Below are 22,590 nucleotides of genomic sequence, written 5' to 3' on the forward strand. Positions count from 1 at the left end.
TTTCTTTCTCCTTTCCTCTCTCTCTGAAAGCAATGGAAAAAAGTCCTTGGGTGAGGATTAAAAAAAAAAAAAAAAAGAGGTGAAGCTGACTCTCCTTTGAGCATGTTCAAACTCGGAAGAAGAGATGATTTGGTATAAATATAGTTAGACATTTTTACAATTACATGGGACTGGTCATTTTAATATTAGAACTGTGAAATGGTAGACAAAAGTGATCCGAGTTTACTTTGAGAATAACCAAAAAAGTACCTAAAATATCTAAAACAAAAAAAGAACTGGGCCTGCAAATTGGGTTTGAATGGACAGTTATTTCTGGTGGCACAGCTGAGTCCTTTGTGTTCAGTGTAATGTGATTGGCTGTCTACCTATCTGCAAAGCCCCAGTTTGCTTCCATTGTTAATTTTATTCTAGTTCCAAGAATAAAAGGGGCTTCATACCCCTACATATTTCAACTATTCAGGATCCGCTTACCTTATTGCTGGTCCTTCAAACCTTGTACTTAGAGCTTTGTTTTAGTAACCAGCCTTTTACATCCTTTCTTGTCACGAAGCTCCCACGTTGTTTTCTGAGTTGTTTTTTATTTGCACCTGACATCCTTCAATTGTTCTTTCTGGGGCCCACGCTCCAGTTCCCTGGCTGGAGTCCCACCATACATTGCCAATCCACCTGCTTGCAAGCCAGCCCTCGTCATGGCTTGTTTCCAGACTCCCTCCAGCTTTGCAGAGCCTACTAGCTTACTCACAGAACTCCCTGATGCAGAACTCCTGCTGAGACTTCTTCCTGCCTATGTTGAGACTCTGAACTATTTTCCTGCTACTGTGAAAAGCCTCAGTTACCATCCCACACCAATGGGCTTACCAATGGCCCAAGAACCCTTAATGACTAGACCCAGACCCCTTAATTTTTCTAGGCTTTGGTTAAGGCCAGTTAGGACAAATTCCTTGATTTAAGAAATATTTATGTAGTGAATTATCTGGTCTTGGTGCTTTGGAGTATCAAAAAACATATCCATAAGTGCCTTATGTGGGGAAAACCTACATATGATGCATAAATTGACCAAAAGAAAGTTTAATATATTTTTAAAAATACACTTCTCCATTGATTGCTCTTACACTTTTCTATTATTCCGTACTCACTCTTGCTGGATAACAGTTACAGCAGGGAGAGGCCTTTTCTGCAGTCCCAAGCCAATTTATCAGGCCATTGGAAAAGTCACGCACTCCCAAGACCATGGCCACTTCCAAGCAGCAGTACCACCTGTAGAACAAGTGTAATAAGGTATTAGGAGACCCAGATTCCTGATTTATTACCTACTCCTGGTTGGTCAGCAGGAGAAACAATAGACCTGTAACACTGAAGATGTCAAGAATGCAGGCTTGCATTTACATTTACACAAAACATATTCTCTTCCTTTCATTGTTCTCTGTTTCTGCTCCATCCAGCTCCTCCCTTATGGCAGTTGTACTGTGAAGCCTGTCCTGGAGCCATGTCCCACACTTCTGGTTCCTTTGGTTACAATGTCATTTCAATATAAATTGCTCGAAACATATTAATTCATTTTTAAAAGAAAACATTTTAATTCTCTTTATAGCTATAATTTTATTTAATCCTTAAAATTTATACTCAAATTTAAAGCAGGAGTGGGGACCAACAGTATCATTTTATAAGGGCACCAGTTACAATAAAAAGTTAAGAAATCTGACCACAATTAAATACATGATAAAACACTGGGTAAACACCCACTTTCCTGACTCCCAGCTAAGCATTCTTTCCATCATTCTAGCTCTTATCTTTATTCGTTTTATATTTTTAATTGAGGTATAATTGACATATAACACTTTATTAGTTTCAGGTATACAATATAATGACTCAATATTTGTGTATGTTATAAACTGAACACCACAATAAATCTAGTTAACATCTGTCACCATACATAGTTACAAAAAGATATTTTTCTTGTGATGGGAACTTTTAAGATCTAGAAAAGATATTAATTCTAAAGATTGGATTTGGTTGCAAGAGATGGGAAACCAAAACAACAGTGGTTTAAAAAGGATAGAATTTTACTTATCTCATGCAATCTGTCCAGAACTAGTACAATGACTCCATAGTCATCAGAGAACCAGGCTCCTTTTGGGTAATTGCTTTGCTATCCTCAATACCTGGCTTCTTCATCTTTTCAAGATGGCTGCTCACGTTTCAGCCATGAGGTCCACAGTCTATCCAGCTAGCAGTAAGAAAGCAGTAACATTTTTCTTTTAAAGACATTTTCTAGAAGACATAAAGATACTTTTGCTAAACCCCACTGGCCAGAATTTAATGACATGACCCTAGCTAGCTACAAGGGAGGCTGGTACGTATAACCTTTACTCTGGGTGACCATAGGCCTTAATAGTTTGTGAGTTCTATTATTAAGGAATAAAGGGACAAAGGATATCAAGGTGACAACTAGCAGTGCCTACCATAACTTTGCATGTTATATTTGCCAGAGGCCCGTTTTTCTCAGATTACTTTTTGTTATTTATATCTGTTTGTTCATGAAATACTATGAGATTTTTAAGTCTCTTTTTATATTTTATTGTATACCTATGAACTGAGTATCATAAATGTCAGTGATGATAAAATTATTTTAAAATTTTATCTTCACCATAATCAATCTTTAATATGACATCATGCCTGGGTTTTAATTAAGAATATACCAAATAAATATTTTCCTTGATTTCTTTATTGTTGTTCAGTTACAGTTTTCCCCCCTTTTTCCCCATTGCTCTCCCCCACCCCATCTCCCCCCGCTCCCACAGTCAATCCCACCCATTGTCCATGCCCATGAGTCCTCTACTCGTGTTCTTTTTCTTGCCCCTTCCCCTTCTTTCCTCTGTTATCCCTCTTCCCCCTCCCCTCTAGTCACTGTCAGTTTGTTATTTATTTCCAAATCTGTATTTCTATTTTGTTCATATGTTTGTTTTGTTGATTAAGTTCTACTTATAGGTGAGATCATATGATATTTATCTTTCACCACCTGGCTTATTTCACTCAGCATAATGTTCTCCAGTTCCATCCAGGCTGTCATATAGGATATGAGTTCCTTCTTTCTTTCTGCTGTGTAGTATTCCATTGTGTAATATACTTATAATACAGAGCCCTGTATTATATACTCAAATATATTAATAAATAAAAGAAAGTATGTTATGCCACCAATTAGATCATTTCCTCATTATTACTCATTCGGACTTTGACCTATCTCAAACTCTTTCTCCTAAACATATTGAAAACCCCACTGCTGAAATAATTTCCTGAAGTGCAGGTGTGATAATGTCACTTCTTGATGTAAATGCCTTAATGAGTTCTCCATTTCCTATAGAATAAATCCAAATATCTTAGCATGGAATTTACTGCTTCCCACAACATTATCAAAACTTTAATATTTATGTTTTTCTTCCACTATATCCTTTGTAACACTATCTTAATGAAAATATTCTATATATCCCATAAATTCCTGACACTTCTAGTCCTCTCTAGCTTTGCTTATGAAGTTTTGTCTCCTTGGACCAAGAACTTTCCCCACCTTCTCTCGTATGCACCCTTTCCCCCTCACATGCACACATTTATTCTTCTATATGTTTTATTATTCTTTAAGGCCCTAAGAAATGCCACCTCCCCATGAATCCCTGGCTCAAGATCAGTATTTTTCATAAATTTATTACTATAGTTTGGGTTTTAGAAATATTGTACATTTCTTATTGTGTTATCACATCATACATTTATTAAATAAATACATTAGATTTAATTTTAATTCACCCTACAATGTTTTGAAGATAAAGTATATACAATAAATATTTATTGAATGAATGAATAACATAATGTTTTGGTTTTCTCTTCAAGTTAGGGCTCTTTGGAAGCAAACTCATAATAAGATATGAGGAAACATATTTAGCCCCTAATTTTTTTACTTCCAGTTTAATTCTAGTACCAGTCAATAAGTCATGAATGGCATTTCGGCCTGATGTCAAATGAACAATTCACAAACTAATTCAGAACCAGTTTAACATCTTTTGTGAAAACAATAGCAAGAAAAATAGCTGGATGGCTACATGCAAAAAATTGAAATTGGATCATCTGCTGACACCATACACAAAAATAAACTCAAGATGGATAAAAGACTTAAATATAAGTCGCAACACCATTAAAGTCCTAGAGGAGAACATTGGCAAGAAACTCTCAGATATCACACGCAGAAATTTTTTCACTGATATGTCTCCTAAAGCAAGGGACATAAAGAAAGAATAAACAAGTGGGACCTCATCAAAATAAGAAGCTTCTGCATGGCTAAAGAAAACATCAGCAAAATGAAAAGGGAGCCAACCATATGGGAAAATATATTCGCTAATGATACATCAGATAGAAGTTTGATCTCTAAGATATATAAAGAACTCACTCGACTCCACTCCAAGACAACAAACGATCCAATCAAAAAATGGGCAAAGGACCTGGGCAGACACTTTTCCAAGGAGGAGAAACAGAGGGCCCAGAGGCATTTGAAAGGATGCTCAGCATCACTAGCCATCAGAGAAATGCAGATCAAAACCACCATGAGGTACCACCTCACACCAGTCAGAATGGTCATCAGAAACAGATCCACAAACAACAGGGGCTGGCGAGGCTGTGGAGAAAAGGGAACCCTAGTCCACTGTTGGTGGGAATGCAGACTGGTGCAGCCACTGAGGAAAGCAGTGTGGAGTTTCCTCAAAAAGCTGAAAATGGAACTGCCTTTTGATCCAGTGATTCCTCTGCTGGGACTATACCCTAAGAACACCAAAACGCCAATACAAAAGAACCTATGCACCCCAATGTTCATAGCAGCACAATTTACAATAGCCAAGTGTTGGAAGCAACCTAAATGCCCATCAGTAGATGATTGGATCAAAAAACCATGGTACATATACACAATGGAATACTACTCAGCAGTAAGAAAAAAAGAACTACTAAACTTCGCGACAGCATGGATGGAACTGGAGAGCATTATGCTAAGCAAAATAAGCCAGGGGGCGAAAGACAAATACCAAATGATCTCACCTATAAGTGGAACCTAACCAACAATACAAAGATGCAAGGAAAATAAGACCAGCAACACTGAAAAGAAAAGAAATCAACAGAGACAAGAGGGAAGGAGGGAGGGGGCGCGGAGAAAAGGAAGGGAAGGGGCAAGTCAAGGAACATATAGCAAGGACTCATGGACAAAACCAGAGGGGAAGAGCTGAGGGAGGGAAGGAGGGAGGGGGCAAGGGAAAGTGGTGGGGGGTAGGCAGAGACAAATATATTTGAAAAAATAAATTAAAATAAATAAATAAATAAAAGAAAAAAGAAAAATACATTACATACTCCATATATTTTGTCCTTATAATGTATCTTCATTAGTCATGCCATTCCCTCAGCATGATAGTTTAAACTTATAAATATTTTTGTAACAGTGAAAACAGAAAACGGTGGGTCCTTTAAGCTAAAACACACCTGATTAACATAATTTTGGGCAGCGCTCACCAGATAATTGTACTGATAACTTGTGAATACTTAAAAATCCAATGTGATAGCTATCAGAGCCAAAATACAAGTTACAATAAATTAGAATTACTTCTCTTTTTGATAGGTTTATCATAGGGAAAATCAGGGAAATATTATATACCACGTATATTGACTTCTTTTTCTTTTCTTAGTTTTTTAAAAGTATTCATTACATAATGTAGAAATAATATAACAGCAATAAAGAGAAAAATTACCATAAAAATCTCTTCTTTCCAAATTCCTTTGAATTCTTTACATTAATTTGTTTAGTCACCAAACATTTGTCGAACACCTTTGTATTTCATATAGAATATTTGAATTTTAATAGTTTTTTTACTTTCCAGATATCCACATGGATAAAATACTAAGTTATGAATTTATGATAATATGATAGGATTAATTTCCAATATTTTAAATAAGATTTAAAAGTTGTGGATTACTGATTTGGTATTGACCTGAAGGGGAGCTAAAATTTCTCTTATTGGGCCCAATCTTAGTAATTATGTTCATCAGTCTTTATTGTTGAAAGAAGTAATGCTCATCAATTGTGTAGATCTACCAATGAAACAGAACTGTAGGTGATAAGTAATATCATAGATGATAAAAATTAGAATTTAATTCTACTTCCATTATCATGCCCTAAGCCCATGGAATTGTGTCTATGTTATTTATATAATAATACTGCTGGTAACTAATGCTTTTATTTTTTCCAACATTTTAATTTTTATATTAATTTTATAAATTATGTCATACTTTCCAAAAAGTATCTAGAATATTCCACTGTACAACATATTAAAAGGTATCTGAGAAGCTAGAGACCATAGAAAAAGTATGATTAAGGCACAAAGTTTATTTACACTCATAATTCATAAACTTTTATTCATATTTACAACCCCATAAACTTTTTGTGTTCTGAATTTTTCCTTCACACTTTGTGATATTTGGCATAATGTTCAAACACACTTCATACATGCTGACCTCTCCTCTCAACACCACACACAAGATAAAATAAATACTAGAGAAAAAAACTGAAGATACTATTTAAAGGCTTGATCTTCTATTTAGTTCAAGAAGAGTCAGTTTCTTGTACTGAAATACTACAACGGTGAAGACTTAAACTGTAATTCACTTGAAAAGTATATTATCTCTGTTCAACTGCCACTGAATAAAACCAATGTGAATCTGTCAAGCAGCAGTGTGATTGCTGGGCTGCTTTCTATGGCCCATCACTCTCATAGTCTTCTATTACCACGTTGTCTTCTTCTTCCAGGCCTCCCTGGGTTGAAAAGGGCTGAGGTTGGCTGGTAGGCAGTTCTTCCCACTATTCTGACTCAAAGGAAGAGACCAGGATTCAGGTTCTGTGGTTTGAGTGGGTTCATCTAGAGCTTCCTCTGCAGGCTGTTCTCTGTTAAGCGGGGCTTCATATCCACTTCTGGGCCTATCATTCCATGCTCCCTGTCAGTCAGGACTTCCATTTTTAGTCTTCCGAAGTGCTGCTTCAGAGGAAGACTTCCAGTATCTTGGATAAAGAAATCTGAGCTTTCTATTTATTAAAATCCACTGGGGTTTGTGCAATGGTCAAAAACTTGATCCTCCTCCTTGGCAATGAGCAAATCCTTGGGCTCTGTTGGAATGTATCACACCTCTTGTGGCTATAAATGCACTATATTCTCTGAGTAAAGAATGTGTATTCCAGTCACCAATGATGATATCTGCAAAACTCAGAAATTCACTGGCTCTCACAAGATCATCTGCTTCCATGAAGAAATCTACGTATGTTTGGTGAAGATATAAATTAAATAACTCTTCCGACATGTGTGACATTTCTACTACTTCCTCAGGATGAACAAGTAATGTATCCCATTCATACTCTGATAAATGGGAGGGCAATTGAGGTGATTCTAATTCTGTTAAAGGTGCTCTTTTGCAATATAGAAATTTTTCCAAAGCTCTGAAGAGAGAGAGAGAGACATATCTTTTCCACCAGTAGCTTGAACCTCTTGATTTTCAAAAACCTTATCAGGTTTTTTCCTTCGTCTTGATTTTGACAGCACAGCATCTGATTTTAATGAAGACATTCCTTTTCTCCTTAAGCATAAATTGTTCCTTCCTTTTGAAGAAGAAAACTGAAGGCTGTTTTTTGCACTTCTGATATCACCAAAACATCCTTAACAGAGCAACTCTAGAGAAGTTTTATCAGGGACAGTAATATTTCCTCCATTCTTATTAGCTTCTATTGTCACTATTTGATTAAGAAATTTCATCATAATTGTGGTGCCTCTGGGTTGAAACTGATATTTAATATAGCACACTCTTGAATTTCTTTGGGAAACAGTAACCTTTGATTATTACCTCCACTGAGACTGTCAGAAATTATAAATACTAGAGGACATTGACCAATCTATACATACTTCCTTAGAACTTCATGTAAAGTACAAGAATCTTGATAAAACTGGTTATGTAAATCCTCAACCAGAATTATCTTTTTATCAGTTCTCAGATTATCTCCAACCATTTGTAGTTTGTTATATTTTGTTGCTCTTAGCAGAAACTCTTTAAAAACTGTTATCTGTGACTGATAGGGAAATACATAGAAGCTTGATTCATGATTAAACATGATCTCCTTGAAATCATCTTTTGGAAGTCTGGTAAAACCAGATTAATCCACTCTTGTACTTGAATATCAAGTTTTTTGGATAGTATTTTTATAGTTGTTGTTTTTCCACATCCGGAGGCCCTGTTATTAATAAAATAGGTCCACCCTATTTTGGTTGCCCTTCTAAGACTTCAGCTCTTAACTATATTTCAACTTCTTCAATTTTCTTTTTGTGTACAGCAAGTTCATGCTGAGTTTCTGGTTTGTATTTATCCACCCATGTTTCATTTTCAGACAGATGTTTTTTTTTTAATTTTCTAGAACATATATCTGTTCTGAGGAAGACAGTGTTCCTTTTTCTTTAGTTGGGAATGTGCTACTTTCTAATGTGGAAGGCACATTCTTTCTTCTATGACTTGAGTTATTCACACTTAATGATGTGACAGTAATAGTAGAAGTGATTATATTCTCTGAAAAATCATCAAATGATGGCTCTACCCAATCCGTGACCTCCTTTAGAATGCAGGTAACTGCCCCCGATGATGCCACATTCTTGCCGGGAGCTGCATGCCCTTGTAGGCGGAGAGGAACAGAGGAGCACAGACTCTGCTCCAGGTGGTAGGGCAGCCACCCAGCTCTACCGGGGCTTAGCGCGGAGCCTCCTCGAAGTCCCGCCTACTGGGGATTTTCCCTGGTAACTAAAGCTTTTAAAAGAGAACTGATTATGTATCAGCCATTGTGCTAAATATTTTGCCTATTTTATTTAATCCTCGCCCAAATGTAGGAGGCAGTAATTTCAAAGATGAGGAAATAAAGGTTCAAATTGTTTATATAACAGGTTAATGCAGAGCAAAGTCAGAATTAAAGGTCTGATATTCAGACCATAAAACCCATCTTGCTTTTTCTTCAACTTTTTTATATCTGAATATACCTAGATAAAGTTCTCTGATTTTCCAGTGTTTCCTCAACCCTTAATTCATTCTGGAAGTTTTCTTCTGTGTGCATATGATATTTACATATCTGAGCTTCTTTGACTTTTAAAGTTAAAAAAATAAAAGATAGATTCACCAACAACTCTTTATGTAGACATTCTGAACAATTAGCTACCTTCTCCTCTTAGCCGATTCTTTTGTAATTTTATTCCTACTCCTTTCTACTCTCCTAATACATCATGGATGACAATAAAGTCAGTTTAGTTTATTTAATGTTTTTGACTGTTTACTTTTTAAAAGACTTTATTTTTTAGAGCAGTTTTAGATTTACAGAAATATTGAGCAGAAGATATAGAAATTTTCCATATATCCCCTGTCCCACAAATGCATAGCTTCCTTCATTGTCAACAGCCCCTACTAGAGTGGTACATTTGTTACAATTGATAAAACTACATTAACAATACTAATTGCCCCAAATCTACAATTTTTAATATATGGTTCAGTCTTGGTGTTGCACATTGTATGGCTTTAGATAAATGTATAATGATGATATGTACCATAATTATGGTACAATACAGTGTTTTCAGTATCCTAAAAATCCTCTGTGTTCTGTCTATTCATCCCTCACAACCCCTCTACCCCTGTCGGTCACTGATCTTTTCACTATTTCCATAGTTTTGTCTTTTCCAAAATGTCATATAGTTGGAATCATACAGTATACAAGCATTTCAGATTGGCTTCCTTTACTTAACAATGTGCATTTAAAGTTTCTCCATGTTTTTTTGGATGATCGCTCATTTCTTTGTGTGTGCTTATTAATATTTATTGTTTGGGTGTAACCATCATGGACATGTTTTTGTGTGGAGATAGTTTTTAATTAATTTGGTTAAATACCAAGGATTTTTGTATTTCATGATCTCTGGGTTGTATGTTGAGAATATATTTAGTTTTATAAGAAAGATGATCTTTCAAATTGGCTGTACCATTTTGCATTCCCACCAGCAATCAATGAAAATTCCTGTTGCTTCACATTCTCACCAGCATTTGGTGCTGTCAGTATTTTGTATTTTGGCCATTTTTCAAGGTGTGTAGGGAGACTATTGATTTTTCATACTGCTGACCTTATTGCCTATATCCAATACATATTCCCTTGGTTATCATAAATTCAAAAATGACATGGTTCCAACGTGTTTTTATCAATCTCTCTTCATTAACCTCATGCAATCCTCATAATCAAGCTTAGACTAGCAATTGTCTTTATTACTATCTCTAAAATCTGAAAAATTATATTGTCTAGAAGACAAGGCAGATATTTACTACATGCACTGATTTTGAGTACAATGTAGCTTTGGAAAATTATGGACAGTTTTGATTTTCCATTAGTATATCTTTTGTTTCTGGGATAGCTTTGTGATTTTTCTTTTGCAGCACCTTCTGGTCCATAGCTTTAGCACCATAGCATCACATTTATGTTTATCCTCATCAAGATGTGGCTCTTATAACTCCCCTCTTAGAGAACATCCAAAGTTTGTTCCAACACCAAGAATCTATAATTTTTGGCAACTACAATTAAGATCCTATAGCTAGGGAAGATGTCCTAAATGGGTGGCTTTGATATTTATTTATTTATTTGTGATTTTTTTTTTCTCGAATAATAGTAGTCTTTTTTAATTGTATAGTTATGGTGAGGCAGAGGAGTGGTAACTGCAGTATTAGCTTTTTAAATATTTTAAACGGAGCACCACTATCTATTAATAGCATCTATACATGTAAATATTTAATTTAATTTTCCTCAATTAATTCTTTAGAGAATCACAAAGTAATCTCTACTATGTTGAGAAAAGTGTCAGATTCATAATGCCCAGAAAGGAACTCAGGATTTAACTCCAAGCTTACTTGGTTAAGTAAAAAGAACTTGTTCTATATCTTTTCCTTAGTTCCGAGAGTAGAAACTGTAGCTTAGATGTTATTGTTATCAGACTCTTTTCTATGCAATTCTTATTGCCTTTCTCCAAACAATAAAGAAGAAAAATTCCCTGAAAAGCTCAGAATTATTTTTGATATTTAAAAAATAGTGGCTCAACATCAGCTGACTCCTTATGAGGAGAACTTGTTTCCAAAGCAACAGTAACCAAATTGCTCTTATTAATTCAACTATGTGAATTATTTATTTCTGAGATTTTTCAATATGGATAATAAAAACAAATACACTGTAGCTATCCCATATTTACAGCAGGTGGAATTTTAAAGGAAAATTATGTTGCATTTAGAAGGAATATTTTGAACCACCCACATTTGTGCATTATTTTCCCATTTACCTCATTATAATAGTATGTAAAAACTGTGCAATAGACAAATGAACATTGAACTTTTTATGTAATGTACAGCTTAAGTAGGCATATTGTTCTCAATAGAAGTGCACAGTTAATGGATAATACCTAAGTGTCATTCACCCAGCAAGACTCTCTAGCTATATAAGTAGAAAGGTGTCTCTAATTCACCATGGAATGAGGTCATTTTCTCTATTTGTTCTGCTGATAAGTGGGCAGTAATTTGATAGGTAATAGGACAGAGAGAAGTGATTCCACCAGCTGGGTCAATAAGATTGGAGTTTCATGTACACTGAAGCAGCCTGTGATATCTATCCACCATCACTGAGGGATGAGACTTTTCTCTATTGGTCTTCCATAGACCCCTTAGAATTTGATATGTCATGTATTCTTTTCAAACCTCCACTTACCCTTCCTAAAACCTGCTTTTTGTATACACAAGGCTGAAGGGTAGTGTAGAGTATTTAGCATTTCCTGCATTAGCATCTCAAAATGTCTTGCAGTTTACATGGTCTTTTCTTTAAAACTCTAAGTTTAACACAAAATATATAATAGCATAGGGGGCCTCTAGCTCAGTTTTTGATATGAACAGTGGTGCATGATGTCATGTTTTCCCAGGCTGCTAGAGTTCTCTCTCAGCTCTGTCCCTGATTCAGTGCTACCAGTAACAATAGATACCAAAGGATGATTCAACAGTTCCAGTCTTGGATGCTCTCTTTGAGTCAGAAAGAAAACTAAAGATGATGGAGACATAGCAGAGCTGTTCAGATACATCTCATATATATCTGTCCTTAAGAATGTAGTTGAATTGAGCAAAATCAAAACTATATCTGTTTTGGGCCCATGTATTGAAAACATAGGCAAATTATTAGAAGTGATTACAATATTTTTAACTGTTCCTTTTAAAATTACATTGAAGATGTAAAAGATTTGTTTCATATGAAACAGGATATTGATATTCATTTAAATAGGTTGAAATTGACTTCTCCTTAGATGACATGCAGTTCATAATTAATTTTCTGAAGTGTACTTGTTAATATTTAGTAATTACTTAAGCAGTTGTGACCATATGAGTATCAGGCTCACAATATGATAATGACAAATAGTTGCTCTTGAAAGAGTCCACTGATAACCATATTCTTTTGAAATTATATGACTCTGATACTTAATTAAAAAGTAGTAAATGGATTCCTATCTCACTATGGACTAGCACTCCAAAACTTAAGAACTTCCTGACATAGCAGCTTAGGGTTCTAGTTTTCCTCTAAATTCCAAGGGGGGTGGGTGTCACAACTAAAATAAATGGTTTTATATACATGTTTTATATACATAGACTTAGAATCTCAGTATTGATCATGAGAGAAAACAAAAAGACCTGAAAACCTATCCAAAGTCTTTTTCCTAGCATTGTATCAATATAACAATTTCCTTATCTTTACCATACATACCTTCCTATACCTGTCTTATTCCAGTACATTTTGCATGCATTTGTTTTAGGATCACTCAAGAGAGGTAAAAGAATAAGTAAATAATTGTTGGTCAAAATTGTTTACTTATTCCACTACTATTATCCTGCAAAAAATGCAAAATAAGTCTGTTTAAATTTTATAATTTGAATTAGTTCTGTGCTCAGTTAAGTTTGGGGCACAGGGTAAGTGCAGTGTTGAGAAAAATGTTAAAAAGAGCGAAAAGATCCTAGAGAGAGAAATGAAGCCCAAGTTAAGAAATGTTGGAGGGGAATGCCAAAGACATACTTTCCATGCTGAAAATATTTGGAATGGGGAGAGAGTAGAAAGTCCCATCATGGCACACATTAATCAGAATTGTTATAAGTAAATGAAAGCCCTGTTCATTCATTTGAACCCTAATCATTTTCATTTTTCTATTCACCCAAATTACACACATTCTGTGATTTTGTAGTTATTTGTTAACTGAATGTAACAAATAAATAATAAATGTGTTAATTCATCCATACATTTGAAGAGTCTTACTGTGTATCAGGAATTGTGATAGACACAAGCAGTAAGGATACCTAGTTCCCCCAGTATTTGCAGTGAAAATATGTTGTGTTAAAAACCAACAAATGTGTGTGGGGGGTAGGGAAATGAGGAAAAATTAACTTAGGAGGAGACATTTGAGTCAGTGAAAAAAAGGAGGGAAGAGCATTCTTGTACGAGAAAACCATACTGTGAAACCCAGTGATGTACATGAAGATGATGTGGTTGGGAGCACAGCATGTGTATGTTTGCTTGGCAAGTTTGGGGGCACACGGAGAGAGAGAAAAAGAAAATGAAACTACAGAAGTAAGCCAGAGAGGAAGGACTCTTCAAGCCAGGATTTGGCATTTTGGATTTTTTCATTTGGGCCCTAGAAAGACATTGAATTTTTTTTTAAATTGTTTAAATACATTTGTCTCTCTTTTCTTGCCACCACTTTACCCATCTTCACTTTGACTTTGTCCTTGGGTCCTTTATACACGTTCCTTGATTTGACCCTTCTCCTTCTTTTCCCTATTCCCCACCTCCCTCCTTTCCTCTTTTTATTGTTAGTTTGTATTTCCTTTCTGAGATCATATGGTAAGACCTTGAATTTTTTAATGTTGAAGACTGACATGGCAAAATTTGTATACAAGGCCCATCCAGAAAGTATCCAGCCATGTACTATGAAAAATGGAGACTTTTTTGAAAACACAAGAAACATTGTACATAGGAAAATGAGTTCAAATTTATGAACTTATTGAGGAAATCCAGTTCCTTGGTAGTGATTTGAATCAATTCATTAGCAACGGGAGCATGATGTTCCTTCTGCTCTGGTAGCAGAAGCCATGGAACAAATTTTGCCACAACATGTTTCTTGCCAAGATCAAAATTTTGGACACAGTAGTTTTTGGAATCCCCAGATCTGCTTCTAGTGCTTACGCTGTGAGTTGCTGATCTTAGTTAATTGCAGCTCATACATGTTCAACATTCTCAGGTGTTCTACTTGTTGCAGTCCTTCCAAAAGGTGGATCATTTTCAACAGATCACCTTTAAAGCATTTTTGCCACACTTTTTATTTGCACTGCACTCATTGCATCATCCCTGCAAGCCTTCTGAATCATCTGAATAGTTTTTGCAGAGGAATGTTGAAGCTTAATGCAAAATTTGATGCATATTCATTGCTCTACTTGCTCAGTCTTTTTGAATGCTATGGCCACACAATGTCCATGCTTACTCAATGGTGTCGACCATCCCCATTGATCAGTACAGTGAAGTCATCATTGTTAATGCATGTACATTCCAGTCCACCTCCTTCACTGCCAGGTTACACTGATGCCACACAAACTGTTCTCATTATATTAACAATGGTTGGACTTTTGTCAGGCAGGCCTCATGTATAAATAAAAGGTAGACTGGAAGGAGGAGAAAATGGACGAAAAAAGACCAGTAGTAAATCTAATTATTTTTCATTTTTATTTGGTGCATTATATATACCCAGTTAATGTTTAGGGAAAGAATAAATATCGACTGAAAAACTAAAAATATTGGTGTGAAACTAGAAGAGAGACAGAAGTATATAGGGATAGCCAGCAATATCAGTTGTGTGAAGTCCCTAGGAAGAGAAGAAAAAATGGGATGGGGTTCTAGAAAACACCAATATTTAGGAGTAAGCTAAAGGTAGGAAACCAGCAAAGGGTGTAGTGAGATGAGAAAAAGACAAAAGTTAGTGTCCATGATCCTGATGGAAGTAAGTTTTAAGAAGAAAATGAACAAAATAAAATGGTTCAGCAAAATGTAGCAAGATGACTATTGGTTTTGTTTTTAGAAGGCCATTGGTGGCCAAAATGACAGAAGAGTGACGGCAGAAGGACCCAACCTGTGGTACAGAGGAGAGGAGTAGAAGGTGAGGATGGACACGGATGGAAGAGAAAGACGGAGATTTTGCCGAGGTAGGAGATAGTGTTAAGCCTTTTTTTAATCAGAGGAAGAGTTAAACTTATTTATAAACTTCAGTCAAGGAGAACTGAAAAAGAGAGACAGAGAAATTAATTGATGGATCCAGTCCCAGAGAAGTCCCCAAAGAAAGATGTTTTTATGGAAAGAAGCTTTTCCTATGAATTTTTTGTAGATTCAGAGTTTAGATTTGAAAGGGATTTAAGGTTCTCTTAAAGTTCTTGTCAGGTCATCAAGATGCAGAAAAGGAGAAGAGTCATGACTTTGGGGCCTCACTTTGAGGGTCCTACTCTTAGTGGTTGCAGTGGTGAATGGAAGGGGGAGATGCTCCTTTCTGCTTTGTCCTGCTGCTCTCATTGCTGCAGGGAGATCCCCATGGCACGAGGGAGGGGTTGGGAGCTGAGATCCATCTGGATTCTGCTTGTAAGTGCACTGAGGGTTTATTTTTACTGTTTATGATTGGTGGTCTCTCTGTTGAAAAAAATGATAACAGCCCCATGGTAGATAATCAGAAACACTTTTTTTAAAGTTCAATTGGAAAAGGTCAACTTCCAGTCAAGATGGTAGCATAGGTAAATGCAGTACTCACATCCTCTACATCCACATCAAAATTACAACTAAACTGCAGAACAGTTATTATTCAGAAATGCTTGAAAAGAAGCCTGTCAAGACTGGTAGGAGGGGCAGGTAGGCTGGTCCTACAATCATGTATAGCAGATAAAAATCTGGAGGAATATCTCCAGGGTTACCAGCCCTAAACCAGATCCCCAACCCAGGGTCCTAGTGCCAGGAAGAGTAATCCTCATAACTTCTGGCTGTAAAAACAGCAGGGATTGTGACTGAATAAGATGAGGGCTTCTAGAGTCCCAGGCAGTTCCTTTTAAAGAGCTCATGCATGGACATACTTGGACTCACTCCCTCTGAGCTCCAATGCTGGGGCAGCAGCTCAAAAAACTCCTAAGACATATGGGGAGGAACTGAATTATCTGGCGTCAGGTCAAGAGCTGAGAGAGCAGCTTTTTTCCAGGCAGAAGTGCAGGCAGAAGCCATTGTTCCTTTTCTAGTGCTCCCCCAACAAAGCCAGCAGGTGGGCACCATATCTGAGTCTCCATCAATCTGGCTCACACTGTTTGCCCCACCCTAGTGATTCCTTGAGACCCCACCCCACCCAATTTGCAGGCCCATCCAAGCTGTTCCTAGTGGTTTTCCCATATGAATAGCATGCCTTGGCTCACACTTCAGACTTTTCTAAAATCTCTCAAACAAGCAGCCTCTGGCCTCAGTATTCCCTGTATGTCTCATTAATTGGCGCCAGGCTGAGTACTAGCTGTAGCCAGTCTTGGTTCACAGGTTGGCCTCTCCGAGTACTACTAAACCCAGAACAATTTGCCGCAATCTACAGATCACTTTGTAACCCATGCCAGGTAGAAAACGGGCAGAGGCTGATATTGACCTATTCCTCCTGGGAGCCCCTGAGCCAGAACACCCAGTGGACAGCTTCAGCACTTCAAAGCACCATCCAACCACCTCTACAAGTGACACATTCAAGGGGTGGACTCAGCAGGCATCAGAGCCCTGACGAAAAAAGTCCTGCTCTGTGGGGTGGGCCTATGCACAGCTGATTCTCTGTGGTTGGTGATTACAGCCTGTCCTTGTAGACAATCAGCCTGGGTGTAAATCTCTTCCACTGATATGCCAACAGCAATCAAGGTTCAACTACAGGAAGAAGGTACACAAAGCCCAAATGGAGTGGAGGGGATGCACGTCGAATGCCTAGCTTGAATTCAAGGAAGCTGTGCCACTGGATCCTACAGAACACCTACTATAAAAGGCTACTCTACCAAGCTCAGGAGATGTAGAAACCCTACCTAATACAGAGAAACAAACAAAGGAGGCTACCAAAATGAGAAAACAGAGAAACAAGTCCTATACGAAAAAAGACAGCAAAACTCCAGGAAAAAAACTAAACAAATTGGAGACAAACAATCTACTACATGAAGAGTTTAAAACTGGTTATAAGTATGTTCAATTAACTTAGTGAAAACAGCCTAAAAAAAGGATGTGAAAACCATAAAAAAAAAACAAAACCCAAACAGTCAGAAATGAAGGATACACTAACAGAAATGAAGAATAATTTACAGGGAATGAACAGTAGAATACATGAAGCCAAAAATCAAATCAGCAATTTGGAACATTAAGAAGCAAAAAACACTCAATCACACAGCAAAAAGAAAAAAGAATCCAAAAAATGAAGGTAGTGTGAGGAGCCTCTTGGACAACTTCAAGCATACCAACATTCACGTCATGGGGGTGCTGGAAAAAGAGCAAGAAATTGAGCTTCCTGTCAGCTAGCTCAGTTGGTTAGAGTGTTGTTCCACTGCACCAATGTTGTGAGTTCAATTCCTGGGTGGGGCACATACAAGAGTCAACCAATGAATGCATAAATAAGTAAAACAACAAAATTGATGTCTCTCTCTCTCTCTCTCTCTTCTCCTTCTCCTCCTCAAATCAATAAATGAAAATTAAAACAAAATTTTAAAAAGCCTGTTTGAAAAACTGACAGAAAATTTCCCTAACCTGGTGAAAAAAATAAACAAACAAGTCCAGGAAGTGCAGAAAATCCTAAATAAGATGAATTTAAAAAGGCCTACACAAGACACATCATAATTAAAATGCGAAAAGTTAAAAACAATCTTCAAAGCACCAAGAGAAAAGCAGTTAGTTACTTACAAGGGAGATCTCATAAGACTGTCAGCTGTTTCTCAACAGAAGCGTTGCAGGCCAGAAAGAATTGGCAAGAAATATTCAAAGTGATGAAAAGCAAGGAACTATAACCAAGATTACCCAGCCACGCTGTCATTTTGAATCAAAGGACATTAAAGGAGTTAATCACCACAAAATCAGGATTTTTGAAGAAGAGGAGGAGGAAGAAATAATAAAAAATATGAACAATAAAATGGCAATAAATACAATAATCTATCAATGATTGAATCTAAAAAAATAAAAACAAACAAGCAGAACAGAAAGAGATTCCTAGACACAGAGAACATTTTGAGGGTTGCCAGATGAAATGGATTTTGGGGGGATGGGTGAACAAGGGGGATAGATTAAGAGGTACAAATTGGTTGTTACAGAATAGTCATGGGGATGTAAAGTAAGAAATATAGTCAATAATATTCTAATAACTATGTGTGTTGGCAGATGAGTACAAGATTTATTGGGATAATCCCTATGGTATATAATGTCTAATCACTGGGGTGTATAACTGAAACTAATATAATAATGTATGTCAACTGTAATTGAGAAATAAAAATAAATTTTTAAATAAGTTCAATTAGAAAAAATGTTTATTAGAATGAGATAATATGAACTTATAAATCTATAATATATAAGTTTCAGATGCAAGTACAATGTGGTGACAACAGAACAAATCTTACACTCAGGAAGCTATATTTTATATCAGGAATTTCACAAACGCTCAATATTTTTCAAAGCTAAAATTAGAGTAATAAAAATAATTTCAATGTTACTTTATTTAAAAATGGATTTGCATTGAAATTGTGTACCTTTTCTAAGATACCTTTCAACTCTGAGAAACTATTAGCATTTGAAACATTTCATGAACCACTTTTCAATCTGAAAAAAATTTATTTTTATTAATTATAAGCAATGCATATTATAATTAAAACATTAAAATATAACATAAGAAAAATGTTTTAAAAAATCATACAAAATACCACCACTTAGAGATAAATTTTATTCTTATTTAGGTAAACATCTCAAATATATCTGACACACAAACACACATACATATTATAATTTCACTAAATAATTTAATTTTTAATGATGTCATAAAACACTTCGGAATTAAATTTCCAATGGAAGAACCCCATGGCTCCTAAATTTCTTTTGTGTTTTAGCCTACAGTACAACACAGAAAACAGATGCATTTATCAGATAAGGATATTTTATGTTTGTTCATATTAGTAGCCATTGTTTTCAGTTAGAAAGAGACCAGTTAGCAGAAAATTCTTTTGTTTCTTAGTGATTTTTTTTCACGACTCTTTTCATATAGTAAGTCTTTATCCTTCTGGTTCCAACTAATCATGACTTTCCTCAATAAAAAGAGGGAAGAGCACAGCACTAAAAAATAATGGTATTTTTTTCATGCAAGGTCATAAAAATTGTGAAGAAAATAATCTTATTCAAGTAGGCTGAGAAGTCTAGTTACAACTTGAAGACATACTGTGAGAAGACATTTAGAATGGCAAAGGGAACTTTATTATGTTTTTTGTATACATTGAAGAGACAGTAGGAGGAAGGGTCATTATGTGTCACCTAGGATTTATTCCCTGTCTGACAAAGGAGAAAGCAAAAGAAGACATCTGAGAAAAGTGGGAACCTGCTCATAAATTCCCAAAGAGAGATTAGAGCACAAGTGCCAGCATCCTCTTTAGTGCAGTGTTTTAAGGAGAGTTAACCTGTTTTGGTGGAGCAAATAATGAAGAGTGAGAGAGAGCATGGAGAAATAAAAAGAAGGAATCAGAGAGACCAAAGCAAAGCAAAAGCTGTGTTTTGGGGGAGCCAGTGCCTCTGATTCTGAGGACTCCTAGTTCTCTGGCCACAGGGGTGGAGCTCCTTATTCTGGATCCACCCTTGAAAACAATCTCTTCTCTACAGGGGATCACATTGATTTAGTCCATTTGTTCTTGTATTTATGCTGTTTTGTTGTTCTGACTGGCTGGGATTCCTGTCCTTCCCTTTCTTCTGTTTACCAAGGAATGTAAGATAAAACACTAAAGATGAGTATCTGGACAAAGATACCTAAGAAAACCAGACATTCTAAATGGCTAGGGTAGTGTCATGTGTTCATCTCAAATTTCCTTTCACACCAAGTCTCCTGACTTCTACCTTGAGCCAAAAGAGCACTATGCAGTGATTTTCTTACCTCTCCTAGAAAGGAAGGTGGCCAAGAACACAAAGATAAGTACAAAATTAAATCTTGGTTGCAAAACTAGGATACAACTTCTATCACTGGTTTTAGAGTTTAGTATTACATGTTCTATCAATATTTACCCATGTGTATTATTTACTGTTTTTAAAAGAAGACTATTCAGAGAGTTTTGTGAATAGACAGTCTTTTTTTATATTATAGTTTTGATTAAATTGCTTCCTGGAAATGGCTTTTCTGTACGGATTCCAATGAAATCAAGACAACGAATAAAGTACTTTATTTTCATTTGCTGATATATGAGAAAATTGATGTTTTTGCTTTTCTATAAAAACTAAAATAAAAATTTAGCCCCTTGGACCTTTTATAGAATAAATTATGTTCTGAGATTTAGCTTCACTGTAGGTTTTATAGTCTTGGAGTTTATCTGAGAGTGTAATTGTATTTTCTGGGCTTGATAATTTCTTAATTTAAAGGATGATTGAACTTTAGTTCATAATTTTTGCTTCCCTCCTCTTTTTCTGTAATATACATACACACACAATAAATCTTTTCTACACTTTTTTTTAACACAACTGCTATTTTTCTGTTAAAACTCAACTCAGCTAGCGCCTCCTCTGACAAGTCTTCCCTACCTTTATTACCCACCTACAGCACTGAGATTTTGGGTTTTTTTTCTATGATTTCTGGGGTGGGGTGACGGGGGCTGGTGGGAGCAGAGCTTTACAACAATTTATAAGCACCAAAGAACACTTTCTGATGGACTAAACTATTCCTGACCAAACAAACAGTTCAGAAGCCAGAACCCAACATGCTATCCTAAAGAAAACAAAGAGCTTATTATATTTCAGTCCTGCAATAGTTAGCTTCATCTTGAACTACTCTGAGATATTTACATGTATGACTGGTTATATGAAGCTACTTAATGATTTCATTATTACGTTTATAGTTCTCAGCCTAAGGCCTTTCCTCCTCAGAGTGGACTCCTGTCTTTAAAAAATCATATCAATATTAATTATATATATAAATCACAAAAATTGACATTGTTAGAATAGTGAATGGTAGCAATGTTACTACTGTAAAGGTTCATTACCCAGGAACAAGAATTCCATGTGAGTATTATTGTCAACATGTTCTGGAAATTGCAATGGCTGATACAAATGGTTTGTGGGCCTCTGGCTAGGCTTTCTCTGCTCTCAGTCATTTTTCGCCTAGTAGATTGCCAGGAGCTCAATAAATATTTGTGAAATAAATAATGAATTTGTCAAGCCTAAGATATAATCAGGCCTCTACTGGGAAACTGTTTCTCAAGTTATCTACTTCAAAGAAAAGACTCAGCATTTAGTTCTACAGGTATTAAAACTAATTTTGATGTGCTCTTACCCAGGTTCCCCAAGGTTGTGGTCAGAGCTTTGCTGTTCTATAATACAGCTTGTATTTTCTATAACCTTACTCCAGCCCATGTTTAGTTTCAAATTTCTAATCCTGTATATCAGTGATTTTCAAATCTACCTTTACATAAGAATCATCTGAGATGCTTTGAAAAAAAAGATACTGCTGTCTGGGACCCACATGCAGAGGTTCAGATTTAAGTCCCTAACACTGGTATTTTTGGAAATTAGGAATTTTAATATAAATTAGTGGTTACTGCTGGAAAAGATTCTGTTTTATTTCTGTCTAGTATCTTAGCAAATTTAAAAAAAATTTGTTTTGGTATAAGTTTTTTTTTTTTTTCAGAGATTGTATGGTGCTACCATGCTAGGTAACTTGCATAGTCATCTTTATGTATATATAGATATGACTATGTTTAGCATATTATATCTTCAGGGAACAGCAGCATGGAAGCACTGGAGAAATCTTACATTTAATCATGTGAATTCCCAGATAGGATTCCTGGTAAATCACTGATATAGCTAATGACACGGAAGTTATGAATGCATGTCCTAAACTGTTAGGTGTTGATTTTCTGGGTTCTAGGAAAGATAAAATAGCTGGGAACTCTCTGGTAGCTAAAAATCTGATTACAGTTTAAAGTGGATGGAATGTCTTTAATTCATGCATAATTGTTATCGAGTTTTTAAGTGACCACATGTTCAATCTTTCATAAAATAAAGATAGCTTTCAGGGATACAACACTAAATTAACATAGTTAACCTTTATTTTAAACCATTAAAACATATTGCATAGCAATTGCAACCAAAAATTATACATTAACTGGTTATTTCAATAATGTATAGTTTATTTTATTTTTTATAGCAATTTTCTTTTTTTTTAATTTTATTTATTTTTT

At 35.8% G+C, this 22,590-nt stretch overlaps 1 pseudogene; it reads right to left on the reverse strand.

Annotated features, from left to right (window-relative positions):
• Positions 1 to 6,775: 6,775 nt before the first annotated feature.
• Positions 6,776 to 22,590, reverse strand: part of LOC129063197 (cell cycle checkpoint protein RAD17-like) — a 41,481-nt pseudogene continuing 25,666 nt past the window's right edge.

The sequence above is a fragment of the Pteronotus mesoamericanus genome, unplaced genomic scaffold, assembly GCF_021234165.1.
Source record: "Pteronotus mesoamericanus isolate MK-2021 breed Mesoamerican mustached bat unplaced genomic scaffold, CSHL_Meso_final scaffold_85, whole genome shotgun sequence".
NCBI lineage: Eukaryota > Metazoa > Chordata > Mammalia > Chiroptera > Mormoopidae > Pteronotus > Pteronotus mesoamericanus.